This window comes from Apium graveolens, chromosome 2 (assembly GCF_009905375.1).
Source record: "Apium graveolens cultivar Ventura chromosome 2, ASM990537v1, whole genome shotgun sequence".
Classification (NCBI taxonomy): domain Eukaryota; kingdom Viridiplantae; phylum Streptophyta; class Magnoliopsida; order Apiales; family Apiaceae; genus Apium; species Apium graveolens.
In genome coordinates this window covers 297,970,339-297,987,849 of record NC_133648.1, presented here as the reverse complement: position 1 = coordinate 297,987,849, position 17,511 = coordinate 297,970,339, and the positions used below count along the sequence as shown (strand labels likewise).

The 17,511-nt window shown below is 34.0% G+C and overlaps 1 non-coding gene across 1 annotated transcript; it reads left to right on the top strand.

The window, feature by feature from the left end:
- The first annotated feature begins 8,931 nt into the window (after positions 1 to 8,931).
- LOC141709614 (small nucleolar RNA R71) lies at positions 8,932 to 9,038 on the top strand. Its single transcript, XR_012570180.1, has one exon. It is a non-coding gene; the product is annotated as a small nucleolar RNA R71 (small nucleolar RNA).
- The last annotated feature ends 8,473 nt before the right edge of the window (positions 9,039 to 17,511 follow it).

Here is a 17,511-nt window from a genome sequence, read left to right as displayed (position 1 = left end):
TCATTTTTCTTCAGTATCAACTTGTTCTGGGACAAACCTAGACAACTCGGTAAATCTAGCTTCATACTCCGTTACGGACATATTTCCCTGCTTCAGTTCTAAAAACTTAATCTGCATTTGATTTTTCACGTAGCGGGGAAAATGTTTTTCTAAGAACAGCTCTTTAAACCTTTCCCATACAATAACATCTTCACCTTCTAAAGCCTTCTTAGATTCCCACCAATAATTTGCTTCTCCTTTCAACAAGTAACTAGAAAAATCAGTCTTCTGGTCTTCACTTACTTTCACTAACGTAAATGTTTTCTCTATTTCTTTCAACCAAGTGGTAGCCTTAATAGGATCAGCTGTTCCTTCAAATTCGGGAGGCTTAACCGACTGAAACTGTTTGAAAGTAACAATAGGTATATCTGGTGGTATCTGGGGCACAAGACGAGGTTGCTGTTGTTACATTTGTTGTTGAATTTGCTGCTGTTGTTGCTGCATCATTACCATCTGTTGTTGCATCAGATGGAACATTTGGTTCATGGTATTATTGGTTTGTTCTTCGGAGTTGCTGTTAGAGGTCTCAGTCCTAGTCTTTCTCTTGGGTGCCATTTGTTGATAATAAAATAAATGATGTCTTTTTAACAGTGTATTAAATAATTGACAGCAGGTAAGAAAACAATTTATCCTGTATTAACAAAATTTAGATAATGGTCCGAAGAAAGAAAACAGTTTGCTTAATATCAAAACAGGAAGTATAAACAGTTTATGTAGATATAAAAACAGAAATGTAAACAGTTGAATGAAATGTTTGTTCTCTCCCTTTTTTTCAGAATTTAAAGTACAAAACGCTGTAAAATAATAAAGTAAAGGTAAATGTTATAAAATTGTAAAGACTGAAATTTAAATAAACATAAAAGAAAATTTGAGAAGCTCATTTTATATATATGTGACACCAGCCTCAGGTGTTAGTGCTTGTACAAAAAGTCTCTCTCTGCTGGTCATATCTACTGCTACTATTCAAACTACTACTACTACAAGTCAAGCCGTTACTACACACATACACACTACTCATTATGTCATACTAGGCTGCATCTATGTACATCTGTCAACTCCACTTCGTCAGTCCTCTGGTAGACGAAATCTCAGAACCCCGGCGGAATACGCCTCAGCTCGTCTCGAAGTATCTGAACCAACGTCTGTGCTAAACGGAAAATCCTATAAAACTCCGCAAAAGAAGGCGGCCCGTCATGTGACAAATCATCTAACTCCCATGTAGCACTTATCAAAACAGACTGTAACCTCTGTCTCATCATATAATCTGGTTGTAATGTGGCTAATGGTCCTCGGTCTCTCTGATCAAATAAGTGCATAATCTCCCTATACTGAGCTTTCCAGTACTCAATGTCCTCTCTCATAACACTGTACTCATGATACGGTACCATATATGGTTGTGCAACATATCCTACTAACTCCTGTGATGGAACCCTCAGCATCCCTACACCCTGCTGTGGGAACCCCATCTGTAACTCTATCTCATGCTCACCCATACCCTCAACTGGAATCATCTGAAATATCTTTGGCTCTGGAGCATGTACCGGAATAGGGGGTAACACTGGTGGTGGTGGAAGCTCTGGCTCAATCCCTGGTATGAACTGATACTCTACTGGCAATGGAGGTGGGATCATCGGCTCGAAGAACTCTAACGGATCAAACATCTCTACAGGATCAGGAATCAGATCTGGTACTGGTGGTGCGGGCTCCTGGGGCAATGGTGGAGGAGGTGGAAGAGGTGGAAACATATACTCAGATATTGGTGGAACCACTAGTGCAACTGGTCATGTCACAGTCCTCTCGGATGAACCTGAATATCCTGATGATGCCATCTGATAATATACCAAAGAAAGAAGAAAGATCACTAAACCATTCCTAGAACTAATACCTTCTTATCCTAATCTTACCTAAATCCTAACACTACTCTTCCTAATTAACTATTCATATCTGATGTGATCTCCCTATCTTATCCTAATCCTAATGTTCTTGTTTTCAGGGACCAAACTTACAGCTCTGATGACAAACCTGTAACGCCCTCCAGACCCGAGGTATAAGTCTGGGGGTTACTAGCTCATTACCAAACCTGTACAATCTGATTAACAAATAATAAAAAAATGAATCTAAACCCCTTTAACACTAACCAGGATCTTTCTAGGTTGAAGTATGAAAACAAGAACCACTAACTACTTTATTACAAACCAAATTCAAAATCTTATAAACTCTCTTTATTACAAACCATTGTCTAACCAGTTTTAAACTAATTTAATCTTTTATTTAAACACACACACTAACTATCTACACTCAACATGTTCGGGCAACTCAAAGCTTTCTTACTGGATTGGGATCAACACCTTGGGTATGAGAGGATCCCGAGGCTTGACCCGCTTCTTTACCACTCGAGTCCTGATGGGTTTCATATTCCTTCTTAACTGAAAACAATAAGGTGAATAACAACAAAAAGGGGTGAGCCAAAAATTGCTCAACAAGTTCGCAAAATATATACAGTGTTAGAGCAGTATAAATCAATCGGTAATCTGGGTATATCTGCAAAGATATCATCCCGTGCGAATAGAAAGAAGGCCATTGCTGGCGAGTACAAACGAACTAACTGGACACAAGTTCGCATCTATACCCTGCTGATCAGCCAGGATATAGTGCAGATCTATATCCCACTATATAGATTCAGTCGGGCACCCAGGCACTATGGCCCATCTCAAGGATCCGGTTATGTTCCGGTCCTTAGGATTAAGTAAGCTTAATCCCCAAAATATCACTATCCGGTCCATGGAGTAGCAACCGGAACAATCGGTATGCTTGGATATATTCTAATCACCAGAATATACCAATGTGTATGCGTAGCAATTGAAATATGGATAATGAATTCAAAAGAAAAGGAAAAATCAAGAATCGAAATGAAATATGAAAAAGAGAATAACAAATGTGTATCAGTGTTTATGAACAAGAATTAAAAGAGTGCAAGCGTGACAAGAATCTAAAGAAATATTACTATTCTGAAATTAGAATAGGGGAAAAACTTGCCTTCCGCGCAACTCACTTCAATTATATCACATTCGCTTATCACCGACTCAACCTGCCTTCTGTTAGGGCTTTCGTTTCGCTCGAATCGGACTAACGGTCTAATTATTATCAATTAAATACAAATAAATCAACTTATTATTCAATATAAATAATTATTACTAATTTTTAAACCCTAAAATAATTTTTAAATAATTGTTTAAGAATAATCAGAATTAAAAATGATTTTTTTATAATTTTTAAATTAAAATGAATTTATTATGATTTATTGAAAAATATTTGATTAATTATCAAAATAATTAATCCTTTTTAAATAATTAATAAATAATTAATAAATAATAAATAAATAATAAATAATTGATAAAATAATTAAATATGATTTTTGGAAAATATTTCATAATTATTTATAATATAAATCAACTAATTAATTAATTTATAAAATAAATAAAACTGATTTTATAATTAAAAATAAAAATAAAAATAAAAATAATTTGCAGAAACATTAGTCAGAAGCAAAATCCTGACAAAAATAGATCAAACCCGGGTATTTTACACGGGTCAAACAGGTCAATTCCGGGTCATGAAGAACATGACCGGAATTTTCCCAGAAACCGGCCACCGGAGCAGATTCTGGTGGGCCAATTTCAGACCAAAAATAACACCGTTTGGTGTGTTTTTCACCGGGTTTCAATTCCACACAACTGCAGCAACCTATTCCCGGCCTAAACGAACCAAAAACATCTCAGAATCTTCATCTCTGATCAAAACCGACTTCAACTCCGGCCAGATATCGAAATCACAGAATCGTACATGAAACTTAACGTTTAATAGTGCAAATTAAAGCTAAGAACACATACAATCAAAACCCTAACATCTTAATAACAAAATATAAACAGAAATTACAGAGTTGTGATTTGAAAATCGAACATAAACCCTAATATGAACTTTGCTATCCAAGTATCGTTTGTTCAATTAAACACCATGAATCGATTACAAATAACATCAGGAAGCTATATCAATCATCAAAACATCATAATAACCCTAGAATCAAAAAGTCCTAATTCGAACATAAACCCTAGAAATTGAAAATAAAAAATGATGCATTAATTCATAAAATTGATGCTAGAAACAGAAAGAATAGATCAAAACCTTCGATTTTGGTACCTTAATCACTTGATTTGATGTTGTAATCTGCTCGAAATCACCGGTTTAATTCTCGACCCGACCTTGTTCTTCCCGGCCCGATTTGCAGAGAATTTTATAATTTTCTGATTTTTAATTACTTAATTAATTATAAATAAATAAAAATTAGGCTATTTACAGTAGTGAAATTAATACTTCTAATTAAAATTAAGGCCCTAATTCTACATCTTTTAAAATTAATAAGCCCCTAATTTTATAATTTTTGAGTATTAAAATTTAATTTATAAATATTTTATATATACAATATATATGTCAAAATTTCCCAAAAATTGTGAATAATGCAAAAATACAAAGAAATGGTATAAATGAAAGTCCTATAATTTTATAAAAATAAAAATATGATTTTTGTGAGGGTTTAACACCCAATGGGTCCCGGAAAAGTCATTTTTCGCGAAACGAGAAAATTTGTAAAATACCTAGATGTTCAGAATAACGCGATGGTAAAAGCCGTTTGATGAAAAATAAGGCCCATTATTTTATTTGAAATATCAGCTGTAAAATCATGATTTGGGTCGTAAAACTTTTGAAATGAAAGCTATGAATGCAAAATAAAATATTTGAAAAATATCTTAAAAATACTGGGACGACACAGAATGCACGTAACATATAGCAATTAGGGTTTGACAGTTAATTACACATAAATAACACATTAACACACATAATTTATTATAAACATAATATAATACAGACGTAAATTTCCCAGACGTTACATAGGCTTCGAGTCCTTCTTCGAGACGAGATAGTGAATTGCATAGTGACCAATAAAAACTGTCACCTTCGTCCCAAGCAGATAAGATTGAAATTTCTCAAAACCATAGACAATAGCCAAAAGTTCTTTCTCCGTAGTAGTATAATTTATCTGAGCACCATTTAGGGTCTTACTAGCGTAGTAGACCACATGAAATATGTTGTTCTTTCTCTGCCCAAGAACTGCTTCAACTGCATAGTCACTTGCATCGCACAACATTTCAAACGGTTCACTACAATCATGTGTAGTTATGATAGGTGCCATGATTAAACTCTTCTTCAGTGTCTCAAAAGCAGCGAGGCACTCGTCATCAAACTTGAAAGGAACATCTTTCTCTAGTAAATTGCACAACGGCTTCGAAATCTTAGAGAAGTCCTTGATGAAACTCCTATAAAAACCCGCATGACCAAGAAAATTACGAATTCCCTTAATATAAATTGGTGGGGGAAGATTTTCAATAACCCCCACATTGGCTTTGTCCACCTCAAGACCCTTACTAGAAACCTTGTGACCAAGAATGATGCCTTGGCGCACCATAAAATGACATTTCTCCCAGTTGAGAACCAAATTGGTCTAAACGCACCTTTTCAACACTAACCCAAGATTGTGAAAGCATTCATCATAAGAAGTTCCAAAGACCGAGAAATCGTTCATGAACACTTCTACATTATTACCAATCATATCAGAGAAGATAGCCATCATACATCTCCGAAAAGTGGCTGGTGCTCCACACAACCCAAAAGAAACTCTCTGGAATGCAAAAGTACCAAAAGGACATGTGAATATAGATTTCTCTTGATCTTCTGGAGCAATGCAGATCGGATTATATCCCGAATAACCATCCAAAAGATAATAGTAATCATGCCCAGCCAATCTATCAAGCATCTGATCAATGAAAGGAAGAGGGAAGTGATCATTCCTTGTAGCCTTGTTTAGCTTCCTATAATTCATGCAAACTCTCCACCCCGTGACTGTTCGTGTAGGAATAAGCTCATACTTCTCATTAGCTACCACAGTGATACCACCTTTCTTTGGCACACACTGAATGGGGCTCGCCCATGAACTGTCAGAAATAGGATAGATGATCCCTGCATCTAGCCACTTGAGGATTTCCTTCTTCACAACCTCTTTCATGATCGGATTTAGCCTTCTTTGTTGCTCAACAGTAGGCTTGCTTCCTTCCTCTAGCAGAATTTTATGCATAAAATACGAATGGTTGATTCCCTTGATATCTGCTATTAATCAACCAATTGTCGATTTGAATTCTCTAAAAATTCTCAAAAGTTTCTCCTCGTCGCTACCTGAAAGGTCAGATGCAATAATAACAGGAAAAGTAGAAGCATTGCCTAAAAACGCATACCTCAAATGTTTAGGTAAAGGCTTAAGCTCAAGAGTAGGAGCTTCCTTAATAGATGGCTTGAGGCGCTTTGGAGAAATTTTCAGCTCCTCCAATCCAAGAGATTCAAAAGGCATATCCATCTTTTGCTTCCAGGGAGAAGCATTCAAATATTACAAGTGTTATTCACTTTCATCATCTTCACTATCGGAATTCCCCTACAAGGCTTTTTCTAAGGCATCGGACCTTAGCACTCGATTGAGTTCAGAATTGACCACATAATCGACCATCTCCATCTTATAACACTCCTCATTTTCCGTAGGGAATTTCATGGCATTGAACACATTAAAAGTTACATCCCGATCCATCACTCGCATGGTGAGCTCACCTTTCTGCACATCTATCAAGGCCAGTAGCCAAGAAAGGTCTTCCCGAGATTATGGGAATCTTCTTATCCTCCTCGAAATCAAGAATTACAAAATCAGCAGGAAAGATGAGTTTATCCACCTTGACCAAGACATCCTCCACATTACCTCGCGGATATGTAATAGAACGATCAGCCAATTGCAAAGTCATATAAGTAGGCTTTGGATCCGGCAAGTCCAACTTCTTGAAGATTGACAAAGGCATCAGATTGATGCTAGCTCCTAAGTCACATAAGCACTTGTCAAATGACATCTTTCCAACGGTGCATGGAATAGTGAAGCTTCTAGGATCTTTAAGCTTCGAAGGCAACTTCTGTTGTAGCACAGCACTGCATTCCTCCGTGAGAGTAATAGTGGAGAAATTTTCAGTTCCTCCAATCCAAGAGATTCAAAAGGTATATCCATCTTTTGCTTCCAGGGAGAAGCATTCAAATATTACAAGTGTTATTCACTTTCATCATCTTCACTATCGGAATTCCCCTACAAGGCTTTTTCAAAGGCATCGGACCTTAGCAATCGATTGAGTTCAGAATTGACCACATAATCGACCATCTCCATCTTATAACACTCCTCATTTTCCGTAGGGAATTTCATGGCATTGAACACATTAAAAGTTACATCCCGATCCATCACTCGCATGGTGAGCTCACCTTTCTGCACATCTATCAAGGCCAGTAGCGAAGAAAGGTCTTCCCAAGATTATGGGAATCTTCTTATCCTCCTCGAAATCAAGAATTACAAAATCAGCAGGAAAGATGAGTTTATCCACCTTGACCAAGACATCCTCCACATTACCTCGCGGATATGTAATAGAACGATCGGCCAATTGCAAAGTCATATAAGTAGGCTTTGGATCCGGCAAGTCCAACTTCTTGAAGATTGACAAAGGCATCAGATTGATGCTAGCTCCTAAGTCACATAAGCATTTATCAAATGACATCTTTCCAACGGTGTATGGAATAGTGAAGCTTCCAGGATCTTTAAGCTTCGGAGGCAACTTCTGTTGCAGCACAGCACTGCATTCCTCCGTGAGAGTAACGGTCTCTAAGTCATCAAGCTTCACCTTCCTAGAGAGAATATCTTTCATAAACTTAACATAACTAGGCATTTGTTCAAGAGCTTCAGCGAAAGGTATGTTGATGTGAAGTTTCTTGAACACCTCCAGAAATTTCTCAAACTGCTTATCCAGCTTTTTCTTCTGCAGACTCTTAGGAAAAGGAGGTGGAGGATAGATTTGTTTCTCCCATGTATTAACCTCAGGAGGAGTGTGCTCAACAGTAATCTTCCTTGGTTCCACTTCTACTTCCTTCTGCACTTCTTCTTCTTCAGCCTTAACTTCAGAATGTGGAGTCTTAACTTTTTCAGGATTTGCAACCTTACCAGACCTCAGTGTAATTGCTTTAACATGATCCATAGCTTCCTTCTTGTCTGGCACTTCAGTATCGCTTGGAAGCGTTCCAGGTTGATAATTCAGTAATGTGTTAGCAATCTGCCCAATCTGATTCTCCAAGGTCTTGATAAAAATAGCTTGGCTCTTGCACATGAGCCTCAACTCTTCAAATTCATATTTTTCATTAGCTTGTTGTAACTGCTGAAGTTGAAGTTGTTGCATAGGGGCATATTGCGGTTGCTGAAAACCAGGAGGGTTATACTGCTTTGCTGTGTATGGCTGATAAAATTATTGCACTGCATTCTGATTGTTACTCCAGCTGAAGTTTGGATGATTTAGGTTATTGGGATGATAAGTGGATGGAGCTTGCTGTTGTGATCTCTGAAAGTTGCTCACAAATTGAGATAATTCGCTAGAAATAGCAGACTGCTCATTTTCATGTGCCCCCACACAAAGTTCACAAACACTAGTGATTTGATTAACTCTATAATTAGCCAAAGAGTCCACTTTCATCGTCAAAACTTGAAGTTGAGCAGCTATAGCAATAGTTGTATCCACTTTCAGAATTCCAGCGATCTTGCCTTGCAACATTCTTTGTGTAGGATTATGGTATTCATTAGCTTCCATTAGCTCAATCAACTCATAAGCTTCATTATAACTTTTGGCCCATAAGGCTCCACCAGACGCTGCATCGAGCATATGTCTAGATTGTGCGCCTAAACCATTATAGAAACAGTTTATAATCATCCAATCAGGTATGCGATGGTGTGGGCACTTCCTTAGCATCTCCTTGTATCGATCCCAATCCTGACACAGAGATTCTCCAGTTTGTTGTGCAAACTGAGTAAGAGCATTCCTGATTGCAGTAGTCTTCCCCATGGGAAAGAATTTAGTGAGAAACTTTTGAGCTAGATCCTCCCATGTGGTGATCGACCCTGGTGGTAGAGAATGTAACAAGCACTTTGATTTATCCCTTAGAGAGAATGGGAAAAGTCACAGCTTGATAGCATCTTCAGTCACCCCATTGAACTTGAAAATATCACAGATCTCAATGAAATCTCTGATGTGCATGTCGGGGTCTTCTGTAGGAGAACCCCCAAACTGAACCGAATTCTGTATCATCTGAATCGTGCTTGATTTGATCTCAAAAGTTTTAGCCGAGATGGCTGGTCTGATGATGCTCGACTGAATATCATTGATCTTAGGCTAAGAATAGTCCATAAAGCCTTAGAAATTTCTGCTTGATCTCCCATCACTACTAAAGCTGGTTCCTTGACTTTCTCTTCTTCTTCTTCTACTTTCTCTTCGTCCTAAAAAACTTCCCTTCGAATCACTACAGCTTCCTCTTCGGCCTGATCCAGAGTCCTCTTACGAGCCCGCGAACGCATATGCATACACGCTCGCTAGAGTACCTGAAACACGACAAGGAAAAGAGTAGGTAAGTAACAATGTCCGAGTCAATGAACTTTAACAATCACTGATGAGAAGCACATAAACTAAAAGTTAACACCGAGTCCCCGGCAGCGGCGCCAAAAACTTGTTAGTCGATAAGCACGCGCTAATAATTCACGCAAGTATACACGATCGCAAGTAATATAGAATTATTTCTAGTTCGTTCCCACAGAGACTGGTTTAGATTAACTTTGTGATTTATGCACTTATGCAACAATGATATGCCTATTATTTAATGCTAAGAAGAATAACAATTTGGGTTTTGATTATACTACGATTAACTATTGAGAATTATACTAGAGAACATTAACTAAGAGATTAAAGAGAGTTGAATAATATATAACACAAACATGGGATTCTAACTTCATTAAATACATTATTCAATAGCCTTTTCGTTCTTAACCTTAGCATGTAATGGTGATGACACTAATCAGACAACACGAAACTGCTAAACGCCAACTTTCATTGCACGAATAACATACTGCCAGACATCCACAAAAGAGATAGAAGCTGAACAGACACCAATTATATTGAGACCCTATATGTCTATAGAATTTGACAACATAACGGTTTAATGCACAAGTTATCTATCGTGATTACGTAGGACAATTAAGATGGTTAAAATTACCTACGAATCATGCATAACAAATACATGAACCTATGCTAACATGGTAAGTTCTAAATCCTTAAATTCACTTTCACTTCATTAAAGATTAACACGCTATCTTATAAGTTCGCGATGCTCATAAGATGAATAAGCACAACCAAAATTAGGTTATCATACAATCACCACACACTAAGGCATCGAAACAAATTAACTAAAGAAATCCATAAATAAATTCGCTAGAACCCCACGATAACGATTAACCCATAATGGGCCTCATCATCAACGTAGGTTCCGATGAAAGCATGGTATAATATACGTAGCCTTTATACTTAATAAATAATAAACCAAGTACGAAACAAGAGTATTGGTTCACGAATAAGAAAACTAGCATCCAAAGTTACAGCTTAGAACAAATAATAACAAGTATAAACTAGATCTTCTTCGCCTTCGTTGAATTATGCTAAAACAGTCTTCTTACACATTTTCCTTGTGCGCGCTATGACAGCGCGGACGCGCTGGCCTTCTGGAGAAAATTCCATTTTTCTTCTTTTCTTGCTGCAATGAGTTGGTCTTCACGAGTTTTATTCCTTGGACACCATCTTAACACCATATTAGCATCAAATTAATGCTAATTCACCTGAATTCCAGATTAATGTCTGAAATGCAAAAATACTAGAAAACACATTAAAACACCAATAACTTGAGCACAAAAATACCAATTCAAAGTTTAATGGAGCGTTATAAAGTGTCATAAATGTCACTCAACATCTACCTCCTTCCTCTTGGCCCCAGCCTGGGCTTTTTTCTCCTCCTGGTCTGTTATCTTTTCCTTGCTTTTCTCTATCGCCAACTTCTCGTCTCTCAACTTCATTAGTAGTGCCTCCTCCGCCGGGGTAGGCTTGAGCACTCTGTTGGCATCGATCACCGATTGTATTGATGATAGACCAGTAGTATGGTCGGTAAAGCCAGACGGTGTCTGTTCATCGGTAATTTTTGTTATTTTTATCATAACTCATAAATAATCTATATATTTCCACAGACGGCGCCAAATTTATATTATATATATATAAAAACCTTAACATTAATTATTTGTCCTCTATGCGCCTATGCCAAAAAAGGACGAACATAAAAGATAAAAAAGGTTACGTTTTCGTGATTGCTTGTTCCTTGTTCTGTTCTTGTCCACGTCGGCCATGACTTCCTTATGGGCATTCGGCTTTTGTGCATGGAAATCTGAGAGAACCATTATCTGTCCAACGTATTTGACCTAATAAATTGGGCCATTATTACATATACTGATAAATATAATAAGAAAAATTGAGACAAGATAGAAGATAATTTCTTAACTCTATCCTAATAATTTAATCTATAAAAATTTTGAATACCTTAATATGTATAATGCTTAAATATATTTTTCTTTCTTATAAATTTTGTTCATTATTTTTTCATGTTATTCGTCTCATTTCAATCCCTTCCAAACCGAAAAAAAAGTTGTTTTTACTCTGATCTCGATTTGCTTAACCTATAAAAATAATTACCTAATTCCTTAATCTTACACCGCTTGTATTACTTTTGGCAAGCGATAAGAAACACTTTCGGTGGGGGGATGTGAATAACCAAACAAGTAGCTCCTACACATTGTTGTGTCCTACAAATGGACAGTTACAATTAACCTAATTCTTTGCTGCCTGTCTTTTCATGCATTAATTAATCCACGTTATATTACAACAGTACTGTTATCTTGTTAATACGTTGCTTACGTACGTCGATTGCGAAAAGACATGTTCTGCGCTTCTATTCTGGTTAATAAATGTCAAACACCTAGCAAATTTTTATAGTATTGAATATTAAATCAAATTCATCAATTTTAGAATCTAAGATAAGCTTTGGCGTCTAAGATAATGGCGTAATTCAAAATATAATGAATTTGGATTTAAATTAAAATAAGTTTCAAATAAAATTAAGTTCAAGTTTTTGTTTGTCAGAAAAATTAATTTAGGGCTAAACTAGAATAAGTTTTAAATATTGCTAATTATTTTAAAAAAGATTTCGGGTCAAAGAAATTATATTTCACAGTTTCTTAACCTTATCTGTGATAATTGTCAAATTAGAATTATAAGTACTATTTTGAAGTAAATCTGCTTCCGTCTTCCACTCCTACTACTTGATAATTGATATCATACTTGGCTTAGTATGCCTTCGTAAAGAAATTCCTCCCATTCATTTAATTTGAGGATATATTTTATTTATTATTAAACCTATCACTCGTAACCCTAGAACGTATTAAAAATTAATTATTTATTATAGAGATAAAACAATTTAATCATTAATTTTGAATTTTGTGTAGAAGGAAATGATCTATTAATGATTACTAAGTTGATGAGTACAATTTTACAAGTTTCGAAAGTTATACATATTTCAGAATATTTTAACAAAAATTAATTCATTTTTATAATAAGGAACTCAGTTGATATATTTAATCCAAACAAGTAATGAGTTTGAAATTATTCCATGTTATCTATCTAGTAATTCATCTGAGATAAGTTGCGCAAATTATTCTTCGTTGAAATGACATGATTGAGTCACGTACTTTATCTCCAAATATAACACGTTTCTGACATAAGACAAATAAAAAGTCTTAATAAAATAAGATAAGTATGAATTCATTGGAGAAAGAGAGATTGTAAATATAATTTCAAAAGTTGGTGATACACTCATATTTTTTCCGCCGTTTTTATTTCTTTATATTTTCTAGAGAGAGTTTCTTACTTATAAAATATAGTTTTTTTATATAGTTCTGTAAATATCTTTTGTAAACAAAAAATAAATATTCAATTTCCATTCAGAAAAATAAATTATAAATATAAATTAGATAACTATACAATTTATGTATTTAAAAAATACATATCAGACACTGATATTTCAGAAACGTAAATAAAGGTAAATACTGATATTTGTCAAAAAGGTAGAATCATAGGCGGGGTTACTAAGTCCAAGAAAATAAAACAAAATATTAAAAGACCGTACAAAGATGCTAACACAAAATTGACCTACCCTTCTCTCTTCTAAACTTTTTTATTTCTTTCTTCTTCTCTTCATTTCTGTCTTCTGGCATGTGATGAAAAGCTTATATAGAAACGAGGGACCTATATGCATGCACCAAGGTGGGAACAGTACTGGGTATGTTCATCATATGGATCGAAACTCCTTCATATACAGATAATAAAAATGTGTTTATTGTTTAACTTTCCAAAGAAAACCTCAAGCCTCTGCAACTCTTGCTCTTCTTTCGTTTTAGCTAATTAGTTTTTATTTTTATAGATTGAATTATTTTACTGTTTATAAACTAAATCGATGGGAGTATAGTTTGGATTATACCTGAAAAAATGGGTTTAAATTCAAAAAAACGACTGGTATCTGAATCATATAATCCGATAAATATCCGAAAAGTAAATTAAACTGATCTGATAATTATTCAGATAAAAAATGATCTGAAATACTAAATTCGTTTATAAATTTTATCCTTTTTAATTTGAATTAGACCTGATCCACATATAATCCGAATGATATCCAAATATATTATTACTCAAAAGTAGATCTGATTCGAAATTGATCAGATCCGAAACAAATCCGATAATCCGAATTATTGGCTCTAGTTCGGATCTTATATTGTCGAGGCAAAACACGGGGACATAATCTCGAGGTTGTTTTTAGAACGGCCCGCCTTTGAATTAAGGTTGTCAAAAAAAAATCAATATTTATCCGAAAAAATTGCATTCGTATTTGAGAAAAAACGGATATTATGCATATTCGAAATGACACAATATTATCTGAATTCGAAAAATTCGAATCCGAAATTATATATATATATATATATATAATATTTAAATTATATAAAAATAATCATATATGAGCTTATAGTGTGTGTATATGTATTAAATAATATAGTTATACAATTTTTTATAATTGTAGAAATTCTTGATACATATATAAAAATATTATTTGAGTTTAATAGTAAAAAAAATATTCTGAAATCACGGTCAATACTGTAGCACCATCATATAAATATAAAAAAAATTAATATCCGTCCAAAATATTTGTATTTATATTTCAGAAAAAATAAATTTTATCTGTATACGAAATGAGAGGGATATTATTCCTACATGACTTCGACAATTTTGGATACGCGTCTGTATCCCAATTATTTAATTGTCCTAGTTTGGATTAAGCTATTAACACGAACGTTTACCGCACCCCTATTCTGAGAAATATCAATTTCTACGCATAACATTTATCAAGCTGAATTTATATATTTTTATATTTACATGCATTTGATTTCAATTATATTGTCACGTGTATCTATTGTTGATTTCAATTTATTTAAAAAATTACGATCTTGACACTGGGGGACCTTTATTAAATATTCGTTTAGAATATTCAAATAACGAGGGTCTAGTTTTAGGTTTGCAAAAAAACAGAAGTATGTGGAAACAAAATTTAAAAACTTAAAATTGGCTCGTTTAAGTGAACTTAACTCCACTCAGTTAGTTAAATGACCCAGTTTTTAATATAAAAATTAGTTTGGACGAGTAAATGAGCCGAGCCGAGGTTTTTGTCTGCTCGGCTTGAAGTCGGCTCATTTAACTCGGAATCGGCTAACTTGGCTCGACTTGGATAAAGTTTATATATATTGTAAATAATAAATTATTATCATTACTTAAATATTTTTATTAGTACATTTTTCTTGTCATTTATTAATAATTTAATTATTTTAGAATTTTTTTAATATATTTCAAAATTAAACACATAGTTTTTTCGTAAATAAACTATCAAACATTATTTTCACATTCTATACATCTCCGATTCTTTACATTATCATAAATATTATTAAATAACTTATAATTTACAAACACAATATTTTTAAATAAAACAGTAAATATAATAAAATTTTGAAATTAACAATTTTAAAAGTAATGTACCATATCTAAATATATGAAGGCCTAAATTATTTAAAATAAAATTGGATATGTTATTAAAACTTGACTTAAAAAATAAAATGATATAACTTAATAAACAAGTGTAGAGTGTGAGTGTGTATATTATTATACGATAAAGACCACCATTTTATCTCGATTTAATTTGTCAAACTATTAAACTTAGAAAAAACAATCTATAAAACTGTAAATTATATTTTAAATTTGGTCGATTAAAAATATATGCGAATGTTAGTGGACAGCTTGACTTGGCTCGGCTCGAGTTCGGCCCAACTTGATATATCTGAGCAAACTCGTGTTGAGCTCGGGTTCAGGTTATTTATAAACGAGTCGGGTTTGAACATCACTTGAACTCGATTTTTAAACTTGGCTTGACTCTTTTTAAAAATATAAAGGTTATCTCGGTTTTCGGATAAAACTCAGTGCAGTTTCATTTGCAGCTCTATCTAGTTTTAAAAGAAACTTTAAAATATGATTGAATTTTCACGGAAATGGGATAGGAAAACTCTTTTATTTTAATCAAATAAATCAATTTCAATTCTTTTCCAAAAACATAAAGACCAAAACTAATTTTTGTAAATATTTCATAAAATAGTAAAATCACAAAAAAAATAAAAAATTATTTATTAATTTCTTAACATTATTATAAGACAATTTACTACTATATGTTAATTTTGATAAATTGCAAAGTACAACGTTTGATTAGTTTAATTTTTGATTATTATTAAAAAAAATTACAGTAAAACACAGTATTAAAGATAATTCATTGTAATTAATCAAAAATAATGATGAGATTGATAAAATATTTTATAAAAAGTAATTGAGAGTTATTTAGGAAATATTTAATAATACCAAATTTTGATAAAATACTCTTATAAAATAATGTAATGAGTAAATAATAATAATATATGATGTTAATAAATTAAAATATACAAACACCTCTGGTTCTGGTTGTAGTGTTATTTTCGGGATGGGTGTTTGAGTGTGTAATTAGAAAATTAAAAACAAAGAAATGAAATTATCGGCGAATGGGATAATTGGACGGCGGACCTGCTTATTTTATTTTAAACTAAAAAGTAAAAAGAGAAGTTGAAAACAAAATTTCTAAAACCGGGTCATCTCTTATTCATACTTCCATCATTCCCCAAAAATGTTGGTTTGCCTTATCAATTCCATCTCTGTGCCTATTCATTGAATGGGTTGAGCTCATGGACCTTCTGCACAATTGTTTCTTTTTGCTCCCTTTTATCCACTGGTCCAGAACAACAAGCTATCATATAATCCCTGGCCTGATGAAAATGAACAGAAGATCCAATGGCCATAAGTCATTGAATGAACAACTTTTAGACATTTAATGGTCCAACCCCATTGCCTGGACCACAAAGAAGATCACTCCAAACCAAATACTCAAATCAGGGGACCATGAAATTGGGACATCAGGTTGAGTATCCACATTAGCCATGCACAACTGATTGAAGTTGATGTATGAGAGAGTAGTGGGCCAGGAAGTCTGTGGGCCTTCGGGTTGGTCCCATTTCTTGATAACTATATGCATTTATATTGATTGGTAGATGGGGAGTGCATTCCTTGGTTCAAACAGTTTTGGGGACCTTTAATCATTGTTTAGTTTGTTCTTGAAGTAGACTACTTTGCTTAATCATTTAATTATAGAATGATTAGAGCTAATAAGGGGTTTTAGTTGGAGGGTTACACTTGTTTGAAAAAAAAAGGTGGTCAGGTCAATCTTTTTCAAACATCAACAGACTGAATACCCATTCCTTTCGGGCTTACAGGTCCCGGTGAGCTTATATGATGACGGAAACTATGACGGTCGAGTCAAACCTTGTCTTTAACGAGAGCCTATTTTTAAAAAAGAAAATTTCAGTTCAGCTTTTCTATTGCACAAAATTTGTGTCTGAATTCGAACCAGTTAACGGACCGACCCGTCCTCGAAATTTTATTGAACAAAAAAGAGTGTAGGTGAAATCGAGCCCTCAACAAACAACTAGTGAACAATAACAATTAAAAGAAAAAGAAATGTTCAGACACACTTCAACCAAATTAATATCATTTTCCATACAACCTAAACTCAAATTTTAATCTACTGTAATTAAAGAATTCAAAGAATTAGTGAATTAAATATTTAGGTGTGATTTTAAACTTAAATATTAAAAATATTATTAAAAATTAGGATATATTTATATTTTTCGACTTTTAACGAGCCGAATTCGAGCTCCTTTCACAACTTTACTTGAGACAATATTTACATATTTGTTAAATCGAG